Below are 12,525 nucleotides of genomic sequence, written 5' to 3' on the forward strand. Positions count from 1 at the left end.
TTATCTCTTGATGTTAACAGTAATAAAGAAAGGTGACATCTCTGTCTCTCTGGAGAGAGAAATTAAGGTTTCAACAATCCAAATTAAAATTCCTTCTTTGTAAATTTTTGCTTTTTTTGTTTTAAAATTCCCTCTGTAGTCTGCTTCTTCTCCGGTGGAGATTTGAATGTTATATCAAAATTTATTTTGTTATGGTAATGAAAAAGTCCCATCTTCACATGGGTGCTCTAGGTCTATCATCTCTAGCATCAAAATAGAAAGCAGAACCAAGAAGCCCTGTGTCAAGTCTTCAGTAACAGGAATGGACATCCTGGAAAGAAGCCTGTTTGGTGTCTGCTTTTGCTGTAAAATGAGTCTAGAAGATGTGGCATAACAGTCCTTGGAGGGAACTAAGTGTGGCTTCCTTTTTTATTTTCCGTAGACTAGCTTTCTTGTTCCAGGGAAACCTATTTGTAGGGTGGCAAGTATCTTCAAACCTCATGCCTAGCATTTTGGGGACAACTCTAGGGGCTTCTAAACAGCCTTGCCCCACATTTCATATGTAGAGGATTCAGATGGTGGGATAGATTAGCCTTCTGTATATGTGGATAGGTTTTGACTCAGAGAGAGATGAGAGGAATGTGTTGTCCTCAGGGAAGTGGCCACGGGGACTTCCTGCAAAAGGAGTGGTTGAGAAGAAATGTTCCAGCCAAACTTTGGAGCTTAAAACTATCTTCTGGGAGCAGCCTCTGGAAAGAGAGAAAAAAAGAAATATACAACTTTTTGGGGGCATTTTTGAAAACAAAGCAGATAGAATTATTTTTCCAGGTTTCCCGGACACTTGTTCATTTATGCAAACCTGAAATTGTTCTTGGGGGAAGTGAACTCTGATGACCTGAATGAAGGTCACAAGAATCCTTGCAACATGAAACCCATAGAATTCTGAAAGGAATGACTTGGCATATTTCAGAGTCACCAGATAGGTCAGTTTATTGTTAGCCTCTGTACCTTCTAGAACTTTCTTTAATGAGGTATGTGTGTGTTTATAGAGAAAGGGATAGAAACAAAATAGCAAGTATGCATTCTTGCGTATTCTATAGAAAATGCTTTGTTAAAGTATATCTAAACTTTAAGTCATTTTCTCCCTTTCAGTTCTATGGAAAATACTTAAATCTGTGGAATCAGATTTGTTTTCTCCTTAGAGTGCCCTCTTAGGAGTATCCAATCATGGCAAGTGTTGATCCCCATCTCTCAGGGTACAAGAAAATTCCCCAAATGGCTTAAGTTGCATATTGCTTATTTGGAACTTGAAACCAATAAATCCAGCATGACTTGGCTAAATCATGCATACCTGCTACCATTCCTTGTGACTGGGGCTTGCTTAGGGGTAAAGAGGATTTCCTGTTGTTTTTTGAATGTCAGGAGATAGAAGCCTTTTGTTTTTGAAATCTGTTTCTTCCACCAAAGGGTCCGGTTTAAGCAATAGTTAAAAAATGGCTCCCCTTTTTTCTGATTGAGGGACAGGAATGGAGTTAAGGCTGGAGGGGTGATCAGAGCCAATCAGTAGATGGATTGCTATTGCATCTGCTCTACTTGTAATGCTGTGCTGGCTCCTCTGGAGGATTGAGAAGAGTTACATATTGTCCTCCAAGAGTGTATGTTTTCATATGTAGACATGGCCAAAGGTGGCAATTATCAGAATCAAATCACGTCGTGTAGCAGCTTAGAGGAGGGGAAGGCCAGGAAAGATAGGCGTAATCATGAAGCTCAAGGACTAAAACCCAACTTTGAAAGCTTCCTCCTCCAGTAGGACAAAGGTCTAGGAACAGATGTGATTCTGATCATGGAGTGGTAGAGCGACTATGGGGTTGCAGGTGTTACTTGAGTTGCACGTGAAGTGGGGTATTGTGGATGGACCTGTTGAAATGGGGGTGCATGGGAAGAATATATCCTAGTGAAAACGAAGCGCATGTTCATGATAATAAGCTATTTATATTATTAGTTGCTGCATTATTAGTGACTGCCACTTCCAAGGCAGGCACTGCTCCAGCACTTCATGGGCATCCTTTCAGTCCTCCTAGCAGCTGTCTTGGGATATGGGTGCTACTCTTATCACTCAGTTACAGACGAGGACACTGAGGCACAGGGGAGATAAGTAACTTATTTCAGGCTGCACAGTGAGTGGTATGGTTGGGATTTGAGTCCAGGCTGTCTGGCTGCAGGCTCTGTGCTCCCAACCACTATGCCACCTGCTTCAGCAGCTATGGCAGGAGTGGGAAGGGGTTCTAAGCAGGAGAAGCTGCTGGGAGAGAGGAGATTCCCAGGTCGGGATTGCTGGGGGGAGGGGGAGCAGGTCCTGGGGATGCAGTGTCGGTTTGGTGGCTACCTCGAGGAGTTAGTGACCCACAGAGGAGCTGGAGATCCGCTGCATCAAATGCATCCCGGAAGCAGATGGCAGAAAGGTCTAGAGCCTTTCTGTGTGCTGGGCTGTGTGGACAGAGCAGTGGGTAAGGTGTAGGTAAGGTGACTGCTTCCTTGGAACTTGCATTTATTTTAGGGATGGAAGGAGACAAGAGGAAAGCCACTCAGAGAAGATAATTATGGACTGTGGTCCATGCTGTGGAGAAGTCAGTAGTCTGTTGGAGAGTTCCTGGGCAGGGCCCCCATGACATGGGGTGACATGGGGAGGATGTCCCTGAACAAGTGCTGTTTGATCTGTGATCTGAAGCATGGGAAGAGCCTAGCCATGTGGAGAACTGAGGAAAGCTCATCATAGTCTGTGGTAATATGGATGGTTCAAAGGAATGGAAAGAAGACTAGAATGTTAGAGCATGGCGGGCATGGCAGGGCTTGGTGAGAGATGGAGTTGGAGGAGGCTGGGCTGAACAGACTTGGAGTCTTGGTACGGGGTTTTGATAATTTCCAAAGAGCAGTGGGAAGCTGCTGGATGTTAAGTGGCTGTGGCGGGGGTGGGTGGGTGGGGGCATGATTCCATGGGAGAGCCAGGGTGCTAAAGAGATTCACCTGTTCCATCAGGCAGGCTTAGGAGAGCTGAATGAGAGAAGAGGGAAAACGGAGTGGGGAAAATACAATTAAGATGCTTCACCCCCAACTTTACCATGCGTATCACAGCTAACATGGCCTTTCTGCCTAGTGAAAGGTGAAATTCACCTCAGGTAGAACTTTGTAGAACTCATTCAGGTTGTGATGAGGATTCATGGCACCAAGACTTCACAGTTGTCTTTTCACCATCTGACTGTCAATTTTTATCTGTTTATATATAGAGAGAAAAAAATCAGAGCTTACAAACCCAGAGATTAACCAGTTTTTGTTTGTTTTTATAGGTATTGGAATTTGTAAAACATTGCTTTATATATGGTAGATGCTTTTAAGTTGGGGGAGCAACAAACGCTTTGGAAATACTATAATTATCTTTTCTACACATTGGACGACTTTCTTATTCTCAAGATGGAGACTCAAAATAGAGACAAATAATTGCCCACCCTATGCCTAAATCCTGCTCCATTTTTGCTAACAGACTGTGTAGCATGATGACCAGCCTCAGACAATAGTTGTGATGGTTCAAGCTAACCTGTCGGTCCTGACCCTAAACTTCTAGGATTCTTTGTGGCAAGTGTGACCTGGTTCTGGCCAGGGAGACCTGAGAATTAAGTCCATTTGGGTGGGGGTTGGGGTTTCCTGGGAAGCATTTATGGTCCTGATAAAACCTGCCTGACACATGAGCCTGTCACTGCCCTTACTTGTTTTCTCCTCTGCCCTGCCTTGAATACTGATAAGCTGTCTGAATGCACAGCAGCCCTCATGTCACCATGAGGTTACAAGCATGAAGGAAAAGCCAAGAGCATCACCGAGATAGCTGCTCTGACATTGTTCCTGTCGAATTGACACCAGCAGCCTTGAGCCTTCCAATTACTTCCTATTTATTGAATTCACTGTTATTTGGGTTTTCTGATGCTTACAGCTGAATGCGATGATAGCTGAAGCAAATGTGAAGATACAGATGTTATATGCTTTTCCCCGTATGCTGTGATTACCTCGTAACTGTTCCTTGATATTCAGTATGACCTTTAGCTCGTGTGAAAACTGTCGCTGAGAAGGACATTCTAACTTATATTAAAAGTTGTTCACAGTTGAAGGCGATGAGTTGTGGACTTAGAAATGTAATTTTCAAAATAAATGAACTTGCCTGCATGAACCTGCTGTAGCAAGTACCGTCGAGCCATGCTTCATGGCCGGTATCTTCCTTATGGCCTTTTTTATGATCGTCTTAGTCAGTGTTCTGGTGAACTACATTGTGTATATTTATGGCTTTGTAGGAAACTATAGCAGTTCTAGGGGTAATAGCATAAATAGTCTGATTTCTTAAAAATGTGAAGCTCCAACAGGCTTTATTGGATTTCAGGGTAATGGGATTATTAAATTTTCTACTTCTTTTCAAATTTTTTATGGCTAAGTTCTACCCTAGGGATTTCAAGAAATCTGGGGGCTAGTTCTAACTTTTATGGGAAACAATTTATCCTAGAATTCTGCATTGCTGAAAACAGGGGTAGGGGAAAAAATAACCCAAATTAGGGTTTTCTTTTTTACTGTCTTAGAATTAGTGCATTGTTAGACTTCATGCAAATACTCTGTGAATCGTTTTCCCCCAGAAGGTAGAAGTGGTACTTTGGGGGCGCCTGGGTGGCTCAGTCAGTTGAGCATCCGACTCTTGGTTTCAGCTCTGGTCATGATCTCGGGGTCATTACCTAGTCAAGCCGCACATTGGGTTCCATGCCCAGCAGGGAGTCTGCTTGAGATTCTCTTTCTGTCTCTGTGCACCCCCTCCCTGCCCACACAGTCTCTCTCTCTCAAGTAACAAATAAATAAATCTTAAAAAAAAAAAAAGAAGTGGTGCAATGGTATGTATTATGAAATAATTTAAGGTCAAAAATCAAATTTGTCTTTTGAGCTGTTAGGATAAAAGGAATTATAAGTCACAGCACCATCAAATTATAAAGAGAGATTGTAGACACCATCTAGTAAAATTACACTTTTTTCATAACCTTGGAACTTAGACTTAAAACAGTTTCAGCTGTTCATTTGTAAAATAAAAATATATGTGGTTAACCTATGCATCCTCTTCTTGGTTAATGAAGGATTATCTCAAAGGAACAAGGAAACATTATATAACCCCAAGGGTCTCCAAAGGAGGCTTCAAAAGCCATCTATTCTGACTGCCTGAGTCCCAAAATGACAAAGGTTATTTCTTTGAGGTAATCCAAAGTGATAACTCTTAGACAGATAAGGGCATGTTTGCAAAACCTGCTAGATACATTAACACCTTCAGTGCTGTCCACCTGAATTCTTGATGACAATGTCTTGGGTGGGATCAATGCTTGAGCCGATCCTTGAGAGATAGTAAGGGTTTGACAGACAGTGATAGGATGTCCCGGGCAAAACAAATAGCAGAAGCATACAAGTGGGAAACTTTCAGGAGGTTCAGTAACAAGTGTGGAGCCCAGGCTGGTGTGCCCTTGGGGGTCAGGTGGTAGAGGAAGGGTTTATGTCTCTAGAGACTAGAGGCAAGTTGGGCTTATTTTGGTCTAGTACATGGAGGGTCTTGAGAGCCTATTGGTAGAATGGAGATTTTATTTGATAGCCAGTAGGGGAGCTCTTAAAAGAGTCATACTGGTAATGATGATAGCTAATACTTAAATAGCACTGACTGTGTTACCGCCATTCTGAGTGTTTTATACACACTCAACTAATTTCTGCAGTAAGCCTTTGACATTATGACTCTCATTATGTCCATTATACAGTTGATGAAACTGAGACACAGAGGTTAGGTGACTTACCCAAGGAAACTCATAATAAGAAGTGATGGAGACAGAATTCAAACCCAACTGCTCTGGCCCTAGAGTCCCACTTTTAATGGTCTGGAGCATGGGTATGGTCATGATAAAGGTGGTGGATTCTCTTAGGAGGATAAATCTGTAGAAGTGTGCAGGAGGCTGGAGTGAGGGCAGATGGTTGATCAGGAGATGGACTGCAGGCCTCCAAGAGAGTTCATAGAACCCTGGCTTAGGTGGTGACAGTGGCAATGAAGGGAGGAGAATTCAGATGTCTGTAGCTCCTTAGTGTAGATCGCTGGTGCCAGATCCCCAAATGGGCATGGGGGCTGGGGCAGGATGATGTCAGAGATGGCTGGGATCTTGCTTGGATGTCTGCCTCACTGAACTAGGGGGGTTGAGAAGGAGACTTCGTGGGAGGGTGGTGATTTCCTTTTCCATAGCTCTGTTCTCTCACTGTGACCAACCAGTGCAATGGTTCTTAACCTGGGAAAACTGTCTTGAAAAAAAAGATCCACCTAAGTTTGTCCTAACATATTTCTAAGTTTATGGGACCCTCTAAGTTCATGTATCAGTGTGATACTGGGCCGACAGTAGGTCTAAACGGTTTTTTGAAGACATTTCTAAGGCGGCTTGTCCTCTTCCCAGCTTGAGAACAGTGGGGGTGAGAGCAGGCGAGGTGACGGGTGTGGTTCTGGACTCAGGGCCCCCTTTGTTTCAGTTTCCCTGGCAGCGGGGCTTGCCGTCTGCTTTCCGCTCTGCTCTTAGTTTTGACGAGGAGAGCCGATGGTGGCTAGAGATACAGGAGGACCTTGGTGTGGGTTGTGAATGGGCATCCTGTGTTGAGAGGAACACCCTGTTCCTGGTGGCGGCCTCGGCCCGTGGGTCAGGGCCGAGCTGTTTTCTTCCCTCCTGCTGCCTTTCGGAGAGGAATGTTGCTGGGCAGCCCATCTTCCCCGAGCCTTCTCTGAGGCCGCAGCCAAAGGGCCAAGAAGGAAGAGAAGTTGATCCAAGATCTGCAGCTGACACTCTTGTGGGACAAAAAGTACCGAAGTGGATGGGAGAACGCAGAGATTCTACTTGGGTGTATGTTTCATTATCATCCACGGCCGGGGACAGTTTCTTCTTTCCCTCCTTCCTTCCTCTCTCCCTCTTTCCATCCTCTCTCCCACCTTCCTTCCTCTCTCCCTCCTTCCTTTCATCATTTCTTTGCCTTCTCTCCCTCTTTTTTTCCTTATTAGGGGAGTTGGGAATCATGTAGGGTTAGTAAATGTGGCTGTACCTATTTCTATCTTTGATTATGGTTTTCCATCTTGATTTCTCAAAGAAAGGTCAACACTGGCAATCACATAAGCACTGGTTGCATGTGGAACTTACACAGCCCTACTCTTCTGGATATGGCTGTGTGAGGAAGATGGGGAGCTACAAGACTTGGCTGTCCCCGCAAGCCTCTTCAAAGACAATGGAGAGAGGGGCACCTGGGTGGTCAGTGGTGTCTGCCTTTGGCTCAGGTCGTGATCCCAGAGGTCGTGATCCCAGAGTCCTGGGATTCAGTCCTGCATCGGGCTTCCTGCAGGGAGCCTGCTTCTCCCTCTGCACATGAATAACTAAATAAAATCTTTAAAAAAAAAAAAAAATAGGCCACTCACCCTTCCTGATTCCCTAAGCTTGAATGTGGGCTGGCCTTAGGGACTTGCTTCTAAGGAACAGAATGTAGCAGAAGTGACAGTGACATGTGAGACTTCCAACACCAGGTCACCAAAGACCACGGGGCTTTGGTTAAAAAAAAAGCAATGGAGAGAAAATATGCAGATGTGGATTTGAATTCCGGTTCAAGTTGCTACCAGAACATCCCCGCATGAGTTCTCAAATTGTTCATCTGTTAAACAAGGATGGTAATATTTCCTTCAAAGGGATGTGTGACTCACACATGAGACAGCATGTCCGAAAGACGCTGAGCACTTTTCTTATCTCCCTGTTCTTACTTAATTGAAAGTTTCTAGATTGTACCTTAGAGTGATCCCAGAAACCCTAGAGGAAGAAGGGAGAATCTAAGTATTATCTAAAATTGCTCTGGGTATATTTATTCCATTTCTGCCTAGAAACCACGTGAGGTAAATATTATTTTTATGTTTGAGATGAGAGAACTGAAGTTCAGAGAGATTGAAAACAAAGTCGCTTCACCACCTGCTAGATGTATGACCTGGGGCAGTTACTTGGTATCTTGCTGCCTGTTAGTTCATCTGTACGATGAGAACAGTAATAGTTCCCTGCTTACAGTGTGGTTATGAGGATTGAAGTGGTTAATATGTATGAAGTCTTAAGACAATGCCTGGTAAGTAGTCAGTGTGATATAAGTGTTAGAGATTATTATCATCGAGAAAATTGCCAAATGTCTCCAGGCCACTACATGGTGAAATGACGGTTGATTCATGTGCATTATGTGTTAAAATGAGCTTTAACTGTAATTTTTGAAGCATAGAGTGGATTTGGTTCTCATGAGGAGGGATTGGGGAAGTGGTATTTGAAGCATCAGGAAAAGTCCCAACAAAAGAGGAGGAAGGATTTCAGGAATGTAGGGGGAATAGGAGCGATCCAGAGGTAGTAGTTAGGCAGGTCAGAAGGGAAGTTCAGTGTTGCTTTTATGATGTGACTGAAGAGAAGCCATTTTCTAATTGTTGGGTTGTGACATTCACTTTCTTCTGGGACCTGTAGATGAGGAGGGATCAGTAATCTCTGCTAATGGGATCTTTGGAGTCTGTTTCACCAGTCCCATCCCTTTTTCTACTTTCTGGGAGAGGCAGTAGAATAGAATACTAAACTGAGGATTCTGGAATCATAGGGTGGGCGGAATCATAGGGTGGTGCTTGGGCTGAGCTGCTTATTAGCCATCTAATGTCTTGCAAGTTTCTTAACCTTGCTATAGGTACATGTCTGTAAAATGAGAACAGTGGTGCCTGTCTCTTAGGGCTTGTCAGACCTGAGAGACATTGTGCATACTGTTTATTTAGCTCAGAGGAAACCTTCAGCAATAGTTACTTAATGCTACCCAGGGCTAAATGTTATCCCTTGGGTTTTGGTTAGATTCAGACCCAGTAGGCATTATGTCAGATGAGGTAGCATTCGGCGGCAGTGCCCTTTCTTGGATGAATCCCAGTCAAGACCTTAAGGATTCTTGGCTCCTAATATTGTCTCAATCAAAAATCTGGCCTGGAATTTTGAGTTGCTTTTGTGGTATACTTTATATGCTTCTCCTTTTCTTCAAGAAAGTGTCTTAGAGTTTAGAGAACAGACATGGACAGTCTTCTGTTGGGTTCAGGACACCTGGACCCTCAATTTCTCTTCCCTCTGATTTTTGATTCACAACAATACTGCACAATGGGACTTACATATCCAGCAATGAAACAAAATTTCATTGTAAACTAATGATTTTACATTTGCAATCTTTGCTGTAGAGATTTTTTTTTCTCATTCTCTCATTTGTTCTTACTACCAAGATATGATAAGGGAATGAATAATGGGTTTCTCTAAGAAAAATTAAAAGGTGACAAAGTGAAATAGGTTCATTAGACCCACAAATCAAGACATCTAAGCTCCTACGTCCTGACTCCCTCTCCAGTGCTCTTTCAACAAGGGGTTATGTTTCATTATCATCTGCTTCCTTTTTGCCTCTGTGAATAGAGTGTGCCAGGATGTTCCATGCTATCTAGGAGGTTCTTGCCCTAAGCGTGGCTTCCCTCTCTGATGTAGGCTTTGCTGAATGACCTGCATCAGCTCTGAGGGCGGAACTTGCAATCCTTTCTCCAGAAACTCAGGCATTCTACTTCAGATGAAACCATTTTCCGTAGCCAATTTAACAAGATCCTTATTCTTTCGTTTCCTTTAATTATCTTGTTTAAAAAAAAAAAAAAGGGGGAACTGGAGAAGACCATCTGTTTTATGAGGCAGTTCATCTCTTATGTTTTCTCTAATAGATATATGAAGGCCCAGTTAAGCAAATTAAGGCTTCATCTCGTTCTTGTTTGGGATTGTTCTGTTTGGTGCTTTTGCGTCACTGCCATCGGCATTTCTCGGTTGTATATTTGGGATGTCTTGGAGTGCAGATTTTATGGAAAGATGTTATCTTTGTTCCACGAATTGCAGGCACTGTGAGCCATTTTCAACGTGGTGCCAAACTATCACAACAAGGTTCTTTGCTTTTTTAATCCCTTCCTCTCACCACAAGAAGTCCTATTAACATGTTTTCTGAGCTACAGAGTAAAATCTGTCAAGTATAGCATGGAAGGCAGATGGGTGGTTGCTGTCTTCCTTTTCACAAACTCTAAACCTAGTCTTACTTAGTAAAACTCAGCCTTATCACCTCTTACCCCAGAGTCTTCCTTTATGAATAGAAGATATAGGCAGTGAGGGTGGGGGGATGGGAGATGGGGGCATGCTTGCTTGCTTGCTTGCTTGCTTTCTAGAGATATATAGTATGTACATAGTTTCATGTACAAACTTTCTTTCACATTGAAAATAACTCTTTGTTCTGAATATGAAAATACTTCGTACTCATTGTAAAAGAATTTACACAATTCAACAACATACAAAGCACTGGAAGACATTTTTCTACATCCTACCACCCGGAGATTACTACTGTTAACATTTTAGTGAGCATTTCTATACATTCCTTTATGGACTATTTATTGAACGTCTGCCATGAGCCAGACACTACAAATATGCTGATGAATGAAATAGATGTGGTCCCTGCTCTTGTAGAGCTTTCCAAATAACGGAGAGAAAGGTAGTAAAGAGACTATAAAAGTTATATATAAATTTTCTAATTCAGATGTATGCTTTTTTTTCATGTCTCATATAATTTTGAAAATAATCTTTTACCCTCTTTTGAAATAGTAGATTATATTTTCATTTTTTTAAGCACATCTTTTTGGTATGTTTTCATTGTCTGTGAGGATATCACTCTGTTCCATATTCTTTTCTTTTCATAGTAAATTTATGGGATATGATCTTGTTAGTATTGTGTACTTTTATAAAATTTCATATAAGTACAGAACACTAGCAAGATTACATCCCATACAAACATACTATTAAAAAAAGAAGAAGAAGAAACAGAATAGTCTCTAGATGATAGGGATGAGCCTGGAACATCTCTAGATAATAGAGATGAGCCTGAAACATCTCTAGATAGTAGCTATCGAAGATTACAGCCATGTCAGAAGGACTCAGGAGCCAACCTGAAGACACCTCTAGTGCCCCCAAATGGGACAGTTTGATATTCAAGAATAAGAGTTGCAAATATGTTTAAATTCATGGTGTCTGGGGATCCCTGGGTGGCGCAGCGGTTTGGCGCCTGCCTTTGGCCCAGGGCACGATCCTGGAGACCCGGGATCGAATCCCACATCAGGCTCCCGGTGCATGGAGCCTGCTTCTCCCTCTGCCTGTGTCTCTGCCTCTCTCTCTCTCTCTCTCTGTGACTATCATAAATAAATTAAAAAAAAAATTAAATTCATGATGTCTGATGATATGGACAAAAATGATTGGTTACGGTCTGAGGTTAATGGAGCACCAATTCGTTATCTTGGAAGTAGTCAGGAAAGAATCAGATACTTATCCTGCCTTTCTTCTATGAATTGACCCCCGGGGAGCCATCTAGTAGATGATGAGAGGCATCTCCTAAAATTTTTCCACTCAATAAATGAAAATGAAATGGGAGAATTAGAGTACCATGGTCTTGCAATCCCCATTGATTTAACATGTCCAGACAATGAGTGACAATGACTGCAGACATTAGCAGCCAGGGAAAACCAGATATTACATGCTTCCTGATGAAAGAGCATCCCACCAAACAGATTGAATCTCAATTTTTTCAAGCCTCTGAATCCAGTCTCCAGTTTATGGGAAATTCAGAGGATAGTGCAGTGTATTCACCTGCACTGTGAGTAGGGAGTCAGCAAAATCTATACTATAGAAACTCCACAGCTCACGTGGGCCAAATTTTTTTTTTTTTAAGTTGAAGTAGAGTTGACATGCAATGTTATGTGAGTTTCAGGTGTACAACAGTGATTTGACAAGTCTATACATTATGCTATGTTCACCCCAAGTGTAGCTCCCATCTGTCTCCATACAATGCTACATAATAGTACCATTGACTGTAGTCCCTATGCTGTATCTTTCATCCCCATGACTTATTCAGATCCAGATTTTTCTTTTCTTTTATTTTTTTTAAGATTTTATTTATTTATTCATGAGAGACACACAGAAAGAGGGAGAGACACAGGCAGAGGGACAAGCAGGCTCCATGCAGGGAGCCTGATGTGGGACTCGATCCTGGGACTCCAGGTCACACCCTGAGCTGAAGGCAGACACTCAACCACTGAGCCACCCAGGTGTCCCAGATCCAGATTTTTCAATCAGTATGTTGTAAGGTAAAGAAAAGGATAGATGGGATCCCTGGGTGGTGCAGCGGTTTGGCGCCTGCCTTTGGCCCAGGGCGCGATCCTGGAGGCCCGGGATCGAGTCCCACGTCGGGCTCCCGGTGCATGGAGCCTGCTTCTCCCTCTGCCTGTGTCTCTGCCTCTCTGTCTCTCTCTGTGTGTGACTATCATAAATAAATAAATAAATAAATAAATAAATAAATAAATAAATAAATAGAAAAGGATAGAGAGGGACATAGATTAAATGTAACTTAAAAGACACA

The 12,525-nt window shown here is 42.7% G+C and overlaps 1 protein-coding gene across 11 annotated transcripts in view; it reads left to right on the plus strand.

Annotated features, from left to right (window-relative positions):
* The window catches only part of APBB2 (amyloid beta precursor protein binding family B member 2), a 375,499-nt gene that overhangs the window by 149,965 nt on the left and 213,009 nt on the right, over nt 1-12,525 (plus strand). Inside the window, exon 1 of one of the 11 annotated variants that reach the window (XM_049108652.1) lies at nt 6,655-6,914. The exons of the other annotated variants lie outside the window; for them this stretch is intronic. The gene's annotated coding sequence lies outside the window, so the exon portion shown is untranslated. Of the gene's footprint in view, nt 1-6,654; nt 6,915-12,525 lie in introns of those variants that run through there. 11 annotated transcript variants of the gene reach the window in all.

The sequence above is a fragment of the Canis lupus genome, chromosome 3 (genome assembly GCF_003254725.2).
Source record: "Canis lupus dingo isolate Sandy chromosome 3, ASM325472v2, whole genome shotgun sequence".
Classification (NCBI taxonomy): Eukaryota; Metazoa; Chordata; class Mammalia; order Carnivora; family Canidae; genus Canis; species Canis lupus.